This window comes from Filicampus tigris, chromosome 5 (assembly GCF_054856515.1).
Source record: "Filicampus tigris isolate MCC_2025a chromosome 5, RoL_Ftig_1.0, whole genome shotgun sequence".
NCBI lineage: Eukaryota > Metazoa > Chordata > Actinopteri > Syngnathiformes > Syngnathidae > Filicampus > Filicampus tigris.
Genome location: NC_141221.1, coordinates 5,533,693 through 5,552,608, shown reverse-complemented (window position 1 = coordinate 5,552,608; position 18,916 = coordinate 5,533,693). Strand labels below are relative to the sequence as shown.

General features: G+C 42.1%; 1 protein-coding gene across 3 annotated transcripts in view; it reads right to left on the bottom strand.

Annotated features, from left to right (window-relative positions):
- ccser1 (coiled-coil serine-rich protein 1) overlaps window positions 1-18,916 on the bottom strand; it is a 121,420-nt gene that overhangs the window by 30,283 nt on the left and 72,221 nt on the right. The window lies entirely within an intron of this gene.

Sequence of the window (18,916 nt, the reverse complement as noted above, 5' to 3'; positions counted from 1 at the left end):
GCTGCAAAATGATTTATCAGCTGATAATGATTCCAGCACACAGACGGACGATCCATAAAGGCGCAAACAAACAAGCAATATTCATCAATAACACACTGCTAATGATCGGTGTGTGATTAAGGGATGACGCCGGTTCAAACACGTTCATTCACAAAGACAATATTGTCAATTGATGGGAAAAACTTTTGAGGCACAATATTAGGTACCTAATGAGAGCCAATACAAGAGCTGTAACAACAATTTGACCATTTTGTTTCATATCCTGTAATGAGTGCGGTGTTTGTTTACTTAACTGCAGAAGTAATTGCCATTCTTTTATAGGATCTTATTGGTGCTGAGGATGCTTTTCATACTTTGTATTTCCCATTATAAGACATTCATTTTTTCGAGCTCTTGTCCTCGTGAGGGTCATGGGTGAACTGGAGCCTACGCCTATCCCAGCTGACTTGGGCATGGGATAGAGACAAATATCCATTCATGCTCACATTCACACCTATGGAAAATTTCGTTTTCAATAAACCCAACATGGATGATTTGGGGACGTGGGAGAAAGCCAGAATTTCATAATAATGTGGAATATTTTTTCCCACTTCCAGGATTTTATTTCACAAATACCTGCAAATGTTGATAGTCCCTAAAATTTGTCATAATATATTTGTGGATCTGCTGTAGTTGACGAGACATGTTGAAGACGTGTTGAGTCGATACTTTCCATTTCCATCCAGTTCCATTTTCCATCCATCCATCCGTCCGTAATCCAAACCGCTTATCCACTTCACCAAAATAGCAACATCTGATAATGGCTCAATGGGTGTATAGAGTTTTCGCCACGTAATCCGCCAACCAAAGTAACATTTTTCATTTCGTTGTTTTTCGGATTAAAAGAATTGACAACCTTTGGAGATGTGTGTTTTTTTGTTGTTGTTGTTGGACAGCAACAAAGCGTGTTATTTTACCTTCTAAATATATTACAGAGATAGCTTAGTTCAAGTGGATAGTGCATAGTATGGTACACAGATTCATTGGGGTAAACAGAAAGCGTCACTATTGAAGGAATTACAGTAGATTATGCTCTGTGTTGACAATACCAGCGATCATGTAACAATTTAATGCTGGTTAGTAAAACTGATTCCTCTATATTGCTTGCTTAATTTATTTTTATGCACTTAGGAGTAGGCAGCACTAATGGTTACAATGTCACAGTCAGTGGTTCAGTTTTCGAATCAAGGCTCAGGCCCTCATGTGTGGACTATTGCGTCTCCCTCCCAAATTCCAAAAATATGCATATTAGTTTCATTGATAAGTCTGAATTGTACTCAGGTGTGAATGGTTATTAATCTATATGTGTTCTGTGATTGGCTGACGACCAGCCCAGAGTGCACGCAGCCTCTCGCTCAAAGTCAGCTCTGATAGGCCAACTCTCCCTATTTAATGAAGAAAAAGAGCAATAGAAAATGGATAGACATACTAGTGTACCTAGGAAAGTACTGTATAGTATGAGTGAGGAAAGTGAAGGGGGAAAATGCCCAAAAAAAAAAAACACTGTCCTATAAAAGTCAACAAGCGGCTCTCTGTGGAAGCGCCAAGAGTGGGATATGACTGTGGCAATTCTAGAAAAGGGGAGCATGTGAGCAGTAGATCAAAGTCTGCAATAACCAGATGAAGGGGGGGTGGGGGGTGCACGTCGGTTCAAATGAGGACTTTCCACAAACGGTCACGTCCCGACCTAACATGTTCCGTGTTGTTCGCATGAAAGGAAAATGATACGCACAACGTACTCACTAGGTGATCACTGGCAAAACTGAATTTCAGAGAAACTCTTGACACAACATTTTGCAAATAATATAACGACACATTAGCTATGAAGTACCAATCAAAAATACATCAAATGTCACTTACTACGTTTACATGCAGTGAATATTCGGTGTAAGGTCAAAATTCAGATTTCTAAGTAATTCGGAATAACCCGTTTACGTGGCTTGAGCGTTATATAAAAGTGGGAGCCCCACATTTAAATAACCCAACTGAAACGGCGACGCATGGGTGTCATGATGCAATTAAACGTCATCACCGCTTGTTACTTGCTTCCGTCAATAAAACACATTATTCATGTCACTCACCGCACGAATGAAGCAGACGGTTTCCTCCTCGCTTTAAAAGTGTGGTGAGGTATATTCGGGTCGGAAAAGGAGTAACCGAAGCATGACATTCGAACTTTTAAAAACCTGAATAACGGCATATTCGGGTTATTGCGCGTGTTTAAATGGTTTTTAAAAACTCGAACACTGCCAATATTCGAGTTTTAAAAGGTTTATTGGCTGCATGTGAACGTCGTCATTGGTGTTGCCATTGGTTGGCCAAAACACTGTCTAAAGAGGAAAGTAGTATAGTGCTCAAGGAAGTATACTGATTAGGGGTTAGCATCTCCCCACAAAAGACGATCCGATACGGTTTTCGATATGTTAGAAGCGAAACGATACAAAGACTGGGAGCTTTGAAAGTGGAACGATTCGGCTCGGTTCGACTCAGTGAGATTATGATTTGATTCGATATAGTATGGCTCAGTTTGATAGTGTACGATGCAATTACATTTTTGTTGGTATTTTACACACATTTGAATGAATCTGTCAGAACTGTAAATGTGCCAATTGCTTCTAAGATACATCTCTCCAATAAAAGATTATTCAATACGTATGCCGACACATTTCAAAGTGAAATGATTAGATTCGGTTTGATTCGATGCATCCGCACCTTTTAAATCAAAAAATGGTTTTGCGGTTCAAACTCATTTTTGTTACACCCCTAATACTGATGATATAATAGTTGGGACTTTGAAACTGAATGTTGTCTTTTTGATTCTATATGTACTGTTCACACAAATGGCCGGTTCTATGTGCACTGCAGCAACTCAGGGATACATTGTCTTATCGAATCCAATGCCACTTCGTTACCGTCACAGTTTTGTACTGTAATGGCATAAGCACAATGGATTCACCACCTGCCGACGATCCCCAAAATCGGCGGGTGGGAACATACACACCATTATGCTGGGCATCGCAATCTTCAGCACACTTAATGTTATTCTGATAGCTCCATTCAGACAATCCCATTACCGGTACCACCAAACAGCATGAACGCATTAATCTGAAGCAGTTTACAGTAGGTTGCAATAATGTTCCATTTGCAGGCTTTAGCTAAAAAAAAAAAACATCAGAGACTATACAAAGGGTCGTCAGTTTACAATGATGTGACATTACTACATTGGCTCCCAATTCAGACAAACGTGCAAATTCAAAAGGTTATGCAAGGTGGAGTTTAAATGTTTTTTGTTTATTTTCTACCAGATGCTGATCAATTCCAGTAATACAGTAATTAGGACCAAACCCTGTTACAAATAGCTAAAAACGGCATGAAACAAGTAATTGCCAACCCTCCTGTGTATAATTGCCTATATTCATAGTCCATCCATCCATTATCTGTACCGCTTCTCCTCACAAGGGTCGCGGGGCGTGCTGGAGCCTATCCCAGCTATCTTTGGGCAATAGGCGGGGGACACCCTGAACTGGTTGCCAGCCAATCGCAGGGCACACAGAGACAAACATCTGCACTCACAATCACACCTAGGGGCAATTTAGAGTGTCCAATCAACTTACCATGCATGTTTTTGGAATGTGGGAGGAAACCGGAGTGCCCGGAGAAAACCCACGCAGGCACGGGGAGAACATGCAAACTCCACACAGGGAGGCCGGAGCCGGGATCGAACCCACGACCTCTGAACTGTGAGGCGGACGTGCTAACCAGTCGACCACCGTGCCGCCCTATATTCATAGTGTTAACCCTAAATATACCACAAACTATAATAGCTTTCAGATGATTTGTTTTAGCAACAAAAGGCAATTAATGAATAGTAAGTATGCGAGGATTAGTGTATTTATAAAACCACAATGCGACAGTATCACTCTGCAAACAACTTCCCGTATCTTCAAAGGCTAAGCATCTTTTACTTTATTTCAGATTTACTTTATTTGCGCATACTGTAAACGGTGCCTCCTTTTTTCTTTATGCTTTTGTGTCAGTTAAAAATGTTAACTCAAGCATGGCTTTTAAGGTTACGGTTTGATGATGCCAACTTTTTTTTTGCTTTTCGTCTGGAAATACTAAACAGTATTTCTTATAGGAGATCTTGTTTTGTGTTCATCTTTGAAGATTCCACTGTAGTACACGAAGCCCCCAAAACTATAGAGGACACGACCATGACTTGACTGGGAGGAAAGGGAAAAGAGTGAGAAAGTCAGGGAGTCAGTGGGGATGATTCTTGACACTCGACTTAATGTTAATCGCATCTCAACCTTTCAGAAAAACATTTGAGGGTGTGAGGAGCCAGCAGGCGTAGGAAAACACTCAGGTCTAAGAGTGATGCGCCACCCGAGCAATGTTAACCCGTAACTCAAATAAATTAGGATGTGGCTGCAGATACAGTGTTTTGCTGCAGAAGGCCGGGGAGGAAAAAAACATGGAGAGGCAATGCCAATGAGGACATGAGGAGGTACAATGAAACAGTTTGTGCTGCAGGTCTTTTTTTCCTTTACCCGCTGCTCAGAAAAAAGACATGGACAAGAACACAGATGTGTCAATTTATTGTTTTTGTGTCTGAATTTTGTCTTAAGGTCTTAAAAACATGCCATGCTTCTCGTTATATAGTTTTTATGAACAGGCAAACTGCACTATAATCCCTGATTGTTAAACCGTGTTAGCCAATCAGATGCCTGAAAAAAAGTTATTTCTGGAAAGGGAACACAATAGTGAATATAGAAAAAATATAATATAAGTGTGGGTGAACTAATGAGTATCAATCACGCTTTTCATACAAAACACACAGCAGGCGGTTTCACCCCAGTCCTGTAGATGGCGGTGATGCACATTCCAAATTGATGCTGACTGCCACATTGTTAAAATCGACCTGGAAATGTTCAAATCTGTGTAGTTTTATGAGATCTGGAACAAAGGTCAAACTTCTGCCAAGGGACCTATCAGATGCAAGAAAAACTTCATGATGGCTCAATTTGTTTTATCTGGTCACTGCCCAACTTGGCCCCGAATGAAAGAGGACTACAATAAAAAAAAAAATTTAAATCCTGAAGATGTACTTTTAGGTGGATCTTGACACGGAATTGAAGTCTATGTGACAATTTTTATGCTTTTGAAGCTAAGTATCACAGACTCCTTTTACACTGGCTGAAAAACTTGCACTTCTCACACCCCTTTGTTCCCCCATTGTCAACATCAAACAGGCATTTTTTCACCTTCGGAGGTATGAATGGCTCGCGAAAAAAGGTAGACAAGAGCATTCATTTGGGATCAGACATCTGCCATTGCTGAACATCTACCAGATGAGACAAATTTCCATAAAGATCAATTTGTTGGATGTGATCACTGTCAAACTTGGCCGCAGCGCAAGTGGACTACAACAGGTGAAGGTGAAGCTAAATTCCCTGTACTGTTAGGTGAATCCTCCAATAGTTGCTTCATGGATCAAACACCTGCTGTGAATTTTGCCATTCGGCAGGTTTTGCAAAAAGTACTGAAACATTGAACATGTTAGCGCACGGAAGGTTAAGTTCACCGGTAAATGTTATAATGCATTTTAAGGCCTAGATAGACCAAACCGACGTCGGAGGTTGTGAAGCATCGTAGCGTCTGATTGGTGTAGTGACCACCGTCGTAGTGTCGTAACCCGTCAGGAAGCGACCGGTGGGCGTTTACGCATGTTGAATCGGTGTCGCCAGTCGTGACATTTGGTCACTCTGATTGGCTGTTAGCTAGCAAATCAGCACTCGGAGCACCAACGGGAAGTGACAAATGCGGATAAACAGTAAGCACGCCTCCGCTGCCTAAATCTTCTTACAAGTACAAAAGCGAGGGTTGACAATGTCAGTATTTCACAATACCGTGTCAAGAACGTGAGGGTTTATTCACGTGGGAGTTCATCATGGGCGAAGAATATAGCTGAATGCATTGTTTACGTTTTTATACTCCGCCCCCGACCAATAGTTTTCCGGTTGGATATTTCTAACAATGAGAAATGGTGACTACCGCCGCCGATGGTATGGGAGGGTATTACATCTCACACATACGCAGAAGGTACTTTAATGGTCAGCGTCGCTGTCTGTCGTTGCGGTGTGTTCCTCCAGCGTGACGTGCCGACAGCCGGCCGGACGCCACAGGGGGTAAGCGTCTGTCACTGTTGGCCAACGTCGGATTGGTCTATCTAGGCCAGGGATGTCCAAACTCGGTCCTCAAGGGCCGGTGTCCTGCCTGTTTTCCATCTCTCCTTGCTGCAACGCACCTGATGATCGTTAGCAAGCTTCTTCAGAAAACAGGCAGGACACCGGCCCTTGAGGACCGGATATGGACACCCCTGATCTAGGCCTTTAGGCTCATCCAGAAATTTCATCAGAAAGCTCATTATCCTTAACTCTTTGTGAGTAGCGCATGCAGCAATTGCTTCTGCAAAACATTAGGCGAGACACATAACAGTTCAAGGTCGTCTACTGTAAATGGGGAAAACTGTTGAAATGGTTTACTTTGTGAAAACCTAAAACAGTGTGCGTGTTGACAAGAGTCCAAAACACACTCTCCAAAAAAAAATCGACACTTTCAAAAATAGCTGTGTACGCGTGTGGCCACAGTCCTCGGCTTACTTCTTCTCACCCTTCTGTCTTCTCACATCCTGTCCTTCTACCCGCACTTCTCTAGAGTCCCCACCGCCCCCTCCTTATTCGACTCCAGTGTACCCTGTGTCATTGTAAAGATAATTATATATTAACGTGTTCTTGTCGCCGTCGTCACGTCTGTCTTTCGGTGCCATCTGTGCCCACCCAGTCAGGTGCCGGCCAACCCCGCCCCCCCTCCACATCCTGTGCCGCTCGGGCCTGGCCTGCCGGCGGATGGGGGCACAGATCACAGGCTCCCACACAAGTGCTGACTTTCTCTCTGATTTACGCACATACACACGCATGCACACACAAGCACACCTTATGTGACAGCCTCAGTGCTGCTCTGCCCTGTGCCGTCCCTGGGGCTAGGTAGGCTTAGCCGGCAAAAAGTGGCACGCAGCAGTAGTCACCACAGTCCCTTCTGCCCTGTTCTGTCCCGTCCTGTTCTCATTGTTCCTAAGATGACATGTACCTTGATAAAGTTACTTAGAGGACGACAGAGGGATGAAGACACAAGGCCCTTCCGTGCTTCCTGTGAAAGCAAGTTTTGTGTCGTTTTTTTCTCTATAAATGGCACTGACACAAAATTATGTGTTTTAGGGCAAAGTCAAGAGTCAATTATCCATCTTCAGGGGTATTATGAGAAGGTCAATTTACATTGCGTGTAAAAGCAAACTTTTTGTTGCTGCTTTGTATAGACTGCACCAACAGGGAATGGGGACGAGGGTGTTTGACCCCGAAATTGTTTGACATAAAAGGTAGTATCAGAAGGCATCCTACTTTATAAAAGAAATCTTCAATCTGCCTTTTTTTCCATGTCTGTATAAAAGCCACCAACACACAGCAGGGGAAATGAGGTCTAGCAATTTTACGCTTTTAGCGGTAGTACTGTATTAGAAGCTCCTTGTAGCCTCTAAAAGCAGTCATCAGCGGTAGTACGAGAAGCACTTTTTAAACTACCTTTAAAACCCATCTTTTTTTGTCACTATTTTGTCCATAGTCATACCGGCAACTTTCCTACCTTTGGAGGTATTAATCCAGTATACTGCCTCTACAAGCTAACACTGTCACAAATGTTTCCAGTGTCACTGCTCTCTATTAAAGGCGCAGACGCGGAATGGGGTGACAAACTTGACATGAAAATTTTCCGCTGTGGGACATAGTATGAGACGCTCCTTTTACACTGCCTGTAAGAGCAAGCATTTTCAATCATTTTCCCTGTATAACCGTTCTATATAAACATAGAGGGCACTGACACGGAAATAGGGGACAAATTCGACCAGGCATTAACCTGCCCCCTGAGATAGTATCAGAAGACAGTAACCATGTGGTGGAGTATTCGGGGCTATTAAGGTTAAAACCTAAAACGTTTTTTTCCTCCTTGTTGTGTTGAAAGCAATTTGTTGATGTTCAACAATTATATGTCAGCGATATTATGTTGCTGTGTGAAAGCAGGCAAGGTTAAACAGGAAGTTAATTTTTCTTAACAATATTTCTATACGACCCCACGAGTGTAAACACAGTATTCTGATTAATATTGCGTTTGTCGAACTTGAATTAAGCAGAAAAATCCCCTCATTCTTATCCATCTCAGGGGGCGGCCATTTTACCTCATACTGGCTGAAAACGACATCACAGTTAGTGAATGTGACATAACCAAACATGACAGGAACTGTGATGTCATTTTTAGTTGACAGCAAGTGGTGGTACATGGCAAAATGGCCGCTGCCTGCAATATTAATCAGAATACCGTGGTTAGACTAGTAGGGGGCACATAGAACACATTCTTTTAAAGAATATTTTTAACTTGACCTTTAACGCATTAAGGCCTTAAGTGCCTGGCTCAACAGCTTCCCAAAACCTAAGGGCGACATATACCGGTAGATAAAATAAAAAGACTAGAATAGAATATAGAATCACCCTCTAAAACCTGAAGTTTTCCCGGACATTCAACACCTCCAAAATAATTAATATGTCAGCCCCTGTCGCAGATATAGACATATTTCCAAAAGAATTTGAGAGCTCATACATAAGGCCTGAGTTAGTATTATTTACTGTTTCAGTCAAAAAATGTAAAACTAAAGTGTCAGTGCAAGAGAAGCACTAGTACTAAAAAAAGAATGGTAATGACCATCCTCTATTCTGTTACAAAGCCATCGATATTGTCATTTCCTACAAACACATATCTTAACCATATAACACGTCCGACTGGTTCAAAATCCACAAGCGCATCACTGCCGTCACTTATTTCAGAACCCCCACGATCCACAATTCTGCTCGAAAGAATTCAGCGACATCCTCCGACACCGTCACGTGTATATTCTAATGCATTTAATTGGCCAAGAGACAGAGAATTGGACTTAAAACAAAAATGACGTAAACGCTCTGCCGGCTTTAAGGGTAAAAAGACGCAACAGCGTTCCCAGCTCAAGTGGTAGAAACGCGGTTATCCACTCCTGGGTTAACGAAGATGTATCACCCGCTAGCACAAAGCATACTAAGACAAATTTAAACAAGGTTTCCAGTGCCAGAGCTTTACCTATGTTCTGCCAAACTGATAACCAAACTGCTTGCATCAACATCAAGTCATTCAACTTTGCACAAACCATTTTTATTGTAGACATCTTAAAAGAGTTTCACTGAGAGCCATTTTGTTGTGATAGTGCAGATGGAGTGGGCGGGAGGAGGACAAAGATGGATGAAAAAAAGAAGAGCCAGATATAAAGAAGGAAACAACAGGAGGGAGGGAAAGAAAAAAAACAACAAAAAAGCCAGTGGGACTGTGGGAGGATTGTACTCGTCAATGCTGAACCTCAATAAGTAAACAAATATTCCCAATTTCTTCTCCTTTGCTCTTTGCAGTGCCATGCGTTACATCGCCCCGATTGCTATCTTTTGGCTTCTTCACTTTTTTTGACAGCTCATCTCTCTCATCTCATTCCACTTGCCTACAGCAGCTTTTCTTTCATCCTCTCTTTTTTTTTTTCCTTGCCCCATGTGTCACCACAGTTCCTCAACTCTCAGCATGCATTCTCTCTTTAAAGTCATGGTTCTTTCGAAAAGCCTCGTTTACGCTAAAGCGAGGCACACACACAACAATTTTTATAATCTAAAAAAAAAAAAGTATGATCTTTACCATTTTCCAAAATTGTGAGGAAAACCAACAACAAAAAAATCGCTGTGTGAGTTGTTCGCTTATATGGTCACTAGATTGTGGTTGCAAGCGTTCTGTTTCACAACACAATCTGGGAGTCAGTGTCTCAGCACAACTCAACGTTGACCAGTGAATTTGAGGTTGTAAATATTGAACAGGTTTAAAGACCTAGATAGACCAATCCGGCGTTGACCAACTGTGACCGACGTTTAACCCCTGTGGCGGCGGTAGTCACTATTCCTCATGGTTAGAAAAAGCCAACCAGAAAGCTATTGTCCGGGGGCGGATTATAAAAACGTAAACAATGCATTCAGCTATATTTTTTGCGCACGGTAAACTCCCACGCAAAGTAAACCTTCGCGTCCTTGACACAGTATCATGAAAGATTTACATTGTCAACCCTCGGCTCTTGTACTTGTGAGAAGATTAAGGCAGAAAAGGCGCGCTCACTGTTTATTCGCATTTCTCACTTCCCGTTCGTACTCCGTGAACCCTAGCTAATAGCCAATCAGAGTGACCAAATGTCACGACTCACGAAGCTGATTCAACATGCTGTTACGCCCACCCGACGCTTCCTGACGAGCTCCGACGTTATGATGGTGTTCGGTACATCAATCAGGTGGCGCAATCAGACGCCCCGACGCTTCCCGACGTCGGATTGGTGTATCCAGGCCTTAACACTCATGATGGGTCAACACTGACAGCTTTCCGAGCAGACCAAAGAGAAACAATTACTGTCCACACCAGAGGATAAGCTGAAACTGAAACACAACAGCACTGTACCTAACTCTTCTGTCCATTTTAAGCAAATCCTGAGTTTGTTCAATCAAACTAAGAAATTGTAAAAACACAAACCAACCTCGATCGGACCTTACTAACAAATGAACAAATCAGGTACCATCCTTACTCATGCACACTTGTGACCCCTATTGCTTATTTGCCACATAAGAACAATCAAGCAAAATCAAGAGTTGTCAGTTTTTATTTCTTTGCATTTTTTGAAAATTCTAAATTTTCCAAAATTTTACATAGTGATACAAAAATTCATCTTTCAATGTTCACACGGGAACGATACCGCCAGCTTTGTCAAGAAAATGTTCACCTCGGGACTTGTTTTGTACAATTTGTTATCTGTATCTAAAACACAGCAATGTGTTTTTTTTTTTTTGTAAATAGTTTCACGACAGTCTGTTGACTGATCCACATTGAATTGTCGCTTTGATGCAACACTGGAAACATTCTGAGAAGAATAAAAGAGCCCTTCCTCAAAAAAACTTGCCAGGAACAACAAACACATGACTGACATACTCCATTGTTGTCCTTGACATGCTGTCCCTCGTTTTGGTCCTGCCAACACAATCGACAGTGAAAAGGCAAGCCAGATATGGTGGCTTAAAAAAATACCAAAATTTTGCTTCTTGCTTGAGTGCAACATTGCGCGATCAGAGGAGCAGATGGCCGGCTGGCAGAGGTTGGTAATTCTGGTGGCCTCCGTTAAGGAGCCGTGAGGGTAGAGGAGTCTGGCTGCTCCCCTAGGGAGTTGGGTGGGGGGGGGGGGGGGGGTTGCTCATTACTGTGAATAGTGCACAGGAGAACATGGAACCGCTGTGTGCAGGCTTGTCTGTTTGAGTGCCTCTGTCTATAATTAGGAGCCGCCGCAAGTAGCGTTGTGGATCACAGTCAGATAAGTTGTCTGGCAGAGAGCCAGGGTGGAGATAACCTCATATCAACACACACATACACAGAGGAGCATGCGTGTATGTGTGGGTGTGTGTACGTGTGTGTAGCACTGAGTGCACTGTGCTTGTTTGGAGATGACTTGGTTTCCCCCTGATAAGAACCACCTGCAGATGACTGGGCGCAAGTCTCCTGTTTCTTACTAGTAAAGTACCTTGAACATCCACATTTGTACTAACAAGTATTTCAGTCAAGATACTTTGGAGATGATTGCGAGTAGTCAAGGAGATGACTGAGCAAGTTCCTCACTGTCGAGAGATTCCAGATTGGAATCTTATCCGCGACGAATGGGGGGGATTTTTGGTGATTCGCTCCGCGTCCCACCGCTCCACACGCATCATTCGCGCCGCCCCGCACGCAACCGCGCCCCCCCGCGCGGACTACATTGACTCCAATTGAAACGCGCCGCCAGAAACGCTCCCAACGCAGTTGGTGTGAATGCAGCATAAGTGTTTTTTTTTTTTTTCAGGTAGTCTAGCTTCTTTCTATATTCCAAAAACATGTATTGACGTTTCATTGAAGACTTTAAATTGCTCATCGGTGTGAACGTGAGTGTGACTGGAGGTTTATTATATGAGCAGCGATTGGCTGGCAACCAGTACTCCGCCCGTCGCCCAAACCCATCTAGCCAGATGACCCGTGACCCTAATGAAAACAAGCGCTATAGAATGGACTTGGCTTTTGCCCATGCCACTGGATTGTGTGAAGGGGATGAAGGAAGCCTCAACCTTCCTGGTTTCAGAGGCAGAATGGCAGAAAACTCAAACCAGTGTAATTTGGGCCAAAGGCTGAAAATCCTTGCCAAGTTAAAATGAATATCATATCAAAATTGGAGTGCATTTTTTTGTGTTTTTTGACAAAAAGGCGCACTGAACGAAGATGCAGACTGCTACAGTACATTAGCTGCCATCTGATTCTCACTTGTAAAAAGGGTAGAGTATTTTATATATGTGGATATAACTGTTTTTATGTTGAAATAATTTCATTACATGATTGATCCAGTTCATTTAATACATGAGTGTTGTGCAACCATTACCCCGATCATTTTATGAATAGTTGCTTCTCTATAAGCACCCTGCAATTGGCTGGCGACCAGTCATACTCCGCCTTACGCCCAAAGTCAGCTGGCATAGGCTTCAGCTCAACCGCGACTGAAACTGGACCACAGCAACCCAAACACCTGTACTCGAAAATCTGGAATGTCTGGAGCTCACAGCAAGGCAACACTGTGAGCTTACCGAAGTGTTGGATGAGGCAGCAACACACACATGCGCACGTATGCAGACAAACTGAAACGAGCCAATGGTTCTTGCCCTTATTCAACCCCTACAAGGTACATCTGACATTATGCAAAACACACATGCACACTTCCTCTGGCAGGCGACCTCCACCTGGGTATAAAAATCTTTCATCTCTACAATGAGTGCCACTGGGCATACTTCATTGTAAACCCACGCTCTTTCTTCCCCACCTGCTACCCATTCCAACACAAAAACACACTCACATTAAGTCAATATAAATGTACCACACACCGACTAACTACTAAGTGCGGCGCTTGGCAAATGTAGTTGTTATATTTACAAGACGCATAAAGAGCAAATGCATTTACAACATTAAAGTTCACAAACACCGTGGTACTGCTAGCCGCCGCTGTCAGGCCATTACGGGGCCTTGCAAAAGCATTATGTACTAATGCACCCGTTAACAACGCTGGTCAAGAGCTTTTACGACTACCGAGCAAGGTGGATAAAATATCCGCGTTGTTTGAAGCACTAGGGAGGGACTTTCCACAGAAAGTTTTGGTTTGAATTCCTGTTTTCTCCACTTCTGGACACCGATATTACAAGTGCACAAATCTCAAACAATATAAAAGAAGCGGCTAAGCGTATAGGCACTGCTTGGTAAAGTACTACCCTAGGCATTTAAAGGCAAGTCCAGGTGTTTTTCTCCCCCTTCTATCTTTGTAGTATGCAACAAAATGTGCCTTTTGAAGACGCAGCTGAGGGAAAGAAAGCACGGCACACACTGAAGCTGAGCCATGACTGGTCGTTATCTGAGTCCTGAGCAACTGCGATGTCATTTTCAGTCGATAGAAGTGACAAAATGGCTACCCCCTGATATGGCTAGATTTTCCTGCTTGATTCATATTCCACAAACGCAATATTAATCAGAATGTCGTGTTTGGACTAGAGCCTGCATAAAACATATTGTTGAAAAAATAATATGCTTGGGTTGAATCCACTTTAACCGTTCATTTTTTGGGGGGGGGAGTTTTCAACAGCCTTGATATCAGGGTTTATATGGAGCAAGTCACTTACGATAAAATGCCTTTCAACTCGGCATGTCTTTGAATCTCGGTCATTTCAGCGAACGGTGAGAACTGTCTGGTGCTGGTTTCATCTCAAACAGTTTCCCACATATGCAGACCCATATTTTAAACACAATGTTATGCAGGGTACTTGGTACCAGTTAAATCCATCAAAAGAAAGCTTTTATGTGGTTGCTGGCCGAAATTGGAGCAACACATTTGTTTTCTGTAATTCAGTAATATGTTTCTTTGCCTCTTTCACTGCACTTCCAATTCCATCACTTTATTTTGCGCTTGCAGCGTTCACCCAAATGTTCAATGGTGAAAAACCAACACCGTTACAGAAAGCACAAAACTCTCTATTAAATATGGTGGTCTCCATCACTTTTACACAAGTGAGTGAACATGCAATTTTTCGCCTGGTATTTGGGACCTTTAGTAAAAGATCTCAATTTTCTCAAAAAAAAAAAGTCAAGCTCACCATGTCCAATAACACCGCACACAGTCCGTTAGACTGAACATGCAATTTAGCGCCCGACACCTGCCAGTTAGGATCTTATTAAAGCAGGCCCGAAAAGAGCAGCAAGCACATTTGCCCTTTTTTCCTATCTGTGGACCATTAAAAAACAAAAAACAAACAAAAACACATTAAGCAGACTTAATGCTGTTTGTCCTAAACAGGTCCACAATAGAATCGTAATTCCACAGTGCCACATTAGCATCGGTCTGAAAGGATTTTAATGAGCGAGAAGAATCACTGACGCACATGCACAAAGATGAAAATGAGGGAATTTCCTGCTAAAAAAACCTAGGTAAAAATAACTCATACAGTCACATACGCATAATGTATAAACAAAGTGCTGAGGTGCCCTTGCACATATAGAGCAAACAACATGACACTCTAATGGCACTGAATCTCTTCAGTCTTTAACCTCCACACACATACACACACATGCATGCACACACGCAATCATGCACACGGATATACACACGAAAGCAGGCAATCAGAAACAGACTGATTGGACTTTATGGGCAACATTGGATGTGTCCTTGTCACGTGAGTGTGTGTGCGTGTGTGCGCGTGTGTGTAGTGTAATAAGAATGAAGGTGTGTGCGTGTGGGAATTTGTTACTGTGAAGTTGACGGGTCACAGAGGTCAAGCAAAGGTTCTGTGTGAGGTAACAGTTCAGAGGGGGGTGACAGGTGGTGTCACAGGTTGTTTAAAAACAGAAATTCATGCTTGACTTAAGCAACAAAAAAGCGCTCGCTTTGTTCACTTGCAAACCTGGTAGGTCATCATTACCACATATTTCTCATACAGTGGCCTGATTTGCTTATTTACTCAAGTGTACAGATAACTGGGCATCTATTGGGGGAGGACTTTATTTCTATGAATGCATTCTGTCATGATGTTGAGTAATATTGTCAACAGGCCAACAATAGATTTACCCAAAGTCTTGTCAGATCTGACCAATGAAAATAACAAACATATCACAGTGGACCAATGAAATCATCCCGAGTTTGCCCTCAAACTAAATATTCAGAAGCCATTTGGTGTTTGAGTGCGCACGCAGGCTGCCTGAGAAGGGCGGAAGTCTTTGTGCGTAGCTGTATGAGCGCAGGGAATGAGTGCCATAAATACAGCCATTTCTGCAGTACGACTCCCGTCTCTCTGTTATTTGTTTGACTCCCGCTATCACTGGCAACGGACGACAGGTGCTCGCGGAGCCCCGGAGGACCGCATTTCTGGGCATGGAGCGACATCCACTGCGCCTCCCAAACACGTAACAAATGGGTTTTCAAAGGCCGCACTGCCACAGACTTATGTGAACTGTTGCCTGATGAAGGTCATCTGCAAATTGGCCTCATGTGACAGGAAGAGTGAGTGAGAAAGGTTTTGAGACACCTCTGTGTAACTAGCTACGGTGGACATTGTGTGGGGGTGAAAAAGCGTCGAACGATGTTTAAGCTAAAAATGTGTTTATTAAAACTAGGTGCTGCTGTTTTTGTTAGCAATGGTGGTGAACAGGGCTCAGCAGTTAATGCTTTTATACTTGGATATGAACAATAGCATCTAAGGAAAGAGGAAATTAGAGTTTCTACTGACTTTTTTCCTGAGGCATCTAATTGAGCAAAGCATTAAGTTTCTACAGTAGATGACGCTCTGTAGTTTCCACTATTTGAGGAAATATGGTAATTGTATTACTTTGTATAACCAAACACGGAGAAGCAGAATTCAGTTTCTATGCTCCTGATACCTGGAACAAACCTTCAGAAAAGTGTATCAGCTGGGACACTATGTTCATTTAAAACGTCACCTGTTCAACATCACTTTTAACTACTTTATATGAACTCTAACTACATTGTAAGTTTGATGCTATTTCCTTAGAACTTTCAATTCTTTTTTTCTGAATGACTGATCTTCTCTGATTTACTCTTGTTTTTGGTTTAAATATTTCTCTAAAGCACTTTGAGTCATATTGTACCTGAATTGTATTATCTGAATTGTATTATACAAATGAACTTGCCTTGCCTTATAGACTCTGACATTCAGGCTGGATCCTTGTCACTTTCATTCTTATTTCAGATTGTTCTTTAGTTTTTTTCAATCCCTCAACATTTTTAGATCTATGTTGACACTATGATCTGAATTTATAAACAGTATCTACAGAAGCATCGTTCTCTTTAACAGTAAGGTTCAGCTTTACAAGGTTTGAGTCAATCTAGTAGTAATTTGCATTCAGAAAATTATATTTCCTGGGTTGAATGAGTCTGTGCAATGTATGAGTGACACATTTAATTTCTTCTTTAATTTAATTTCTGAAATAAATAAAACTATAAATAAATTAAGTATACAATAGGCAGTACATACTGCTTTAACTGAATGTCGTGTCACTTGGTATTCCCTAAATCTACCGCAGAGGAGAAAAAATACATTCTGGCGGTTTAAAAGAGGTGAAAAAAGAGGTATGCTTGCTTGATTAGACACGTTGGGCACCCAAACACCCTTTTCCGCTGAATAAATATACTTTCCATTGTTCAATTCCTGAGACCATTAGCTTTAGTCAAAAGCCATTGACTCATAACAAATGGAGAGAAATAGTCAGTGCCTCTTGAACAAAATACTTTCTTCCCCTAACTTTCTTTTTGAAAAAGAAATGTGGCTATCATGTTGACTTCCAGGCTCTACAACCAGAAAAGAGGTCACTTCACAGGTCACCATTTCACAGGGTTAGGGTACTCTAAGTACAGTGGGCACTGGGCAGCATTCCCTTCTACGTAACAAGACAGGTAGCATTCCTCACTGAAAGGGTCTCCATACCGGGTCTTGATTCATACATGGAAATATCCAAATATGTTTAAAATTGCTTTGACCAGACAAGCAAAGCCTTCCTATAGAGTTCCTTGGAATGTAAAACTGTTTTGTTTTTGTTTTTTTTCCCGGTGTATTATGTTGAAAATATCTGACTAGGATGGTCTTTGCCACAAGACTAGTCAAGGTCAGTGATTCCTATTAACTGCTCAACGGGACAACAATATCCCATGAAAGATCATGAGGTGTGCTGCAAGAAATTATACAAATTCACTTAACAGGTCCCCAAATTGTTTATTCACCATAAGTGTTGTACCTTTGCTCACCTTTCTATGCTAGCAATGCAGAGTGACAGGCTGAAAACTTAAATTCTCTTCCACAAGAGAGCAGAAGGTACAATTAACTTGTCTGTGTACCTGTTGCAATTCAAACAACAGAACAAAAGCTTTGTGTTCAACTAAACTGGCAAAGACTTCACACAGACTAAGTAAGTTTGTGAGAAAATCATTATTTCAGCGTAACTTATTTATTTTTTGAGACATATTTGTTTGGTCGTGTGTAGTGGTATTTTTCCTCAGGTAAAATGTGTGCCCTGGCTCAATAAATGTTGGTCTAGGTCTTGAAAATTGAGGAAGGCAGAATAACTGCAAAATGAGCATACTTGTGATGTTAAAATCAAGCATAGTGTACTCTGCAAGACCCAGTACAAAGACCCCTAGTGTATTGGTTTTGTTTTGGTACATCTAGTTGAGTACACAGGGCCACTACAAGACAGTCACGTCCAATCGGGTGATAGAATAAACACTCACTCAGTTGTCTCCTTGAGGACAACGTGGCGCTCCCATGCGCCTTGATGCCCTAGAAATAGAAGACATGTTGACACAAAAAGCAACCAATGTTGTAAAGAAAAAAAACAAATCAAATAAGAAAAAAGAAGGGGGTGGGCACAGAGACAAAGAGGGATTGTTGTTAGTAGGCAACACTTAAGAGTATTACACAGCAAGCACAAATCAACCTCGGTGTACATTCATCAGAGGAAGACTGATTAAGGTCTTTATTCATTATGTGAGCCACAAAAGTGTCTTTTCGCCTCTACACAAATAAACAGCCACAGGTGCAAAGTAATATACAGCCACCAATACAAAGTAGTCCACAGTGTTTGCTAGAAGACAATAAAAAGACCTGCATTACAGGACTTAAAGATCCTGCAGGTAATGGATTTTGTAGAGGGTTGAGTTAGAGCCCTGGAACAGACACTGGACACACAATTTAGTCTATGCTAAGTCACATAACATAAGATCATTTCATGTATAATTCTTGAGCAGCGACCCATGGGGGGGATAGTGTACAATCAAGAATCTACTTTAGCCAATGGAAAAGCAACAAAGAAACCAAGCTGAAATTCCATTTTTTTCATTCAGCAGTAGCCACGTTTAAACAGCCTGGCCTCAAGTTGTCAACCTAGAAAACTAACTAAAGGAAAATAAAAGACGTGAGGTGGAAGCAGAGGGCAGCATGACTCATCTTTGCAAGAGTCTTTGCTGCCTCTGCCTCCAATCCGGCGTGACCGACGCTCGGCATCAGGGGAATTAATGAGGAGTATTGATGACACTTGGTGTACTACATGCCGGTAGCCATGCGGATTTAACAAGCTGACCAAAAATCTCCTCCTATGTTACGCAAGACAA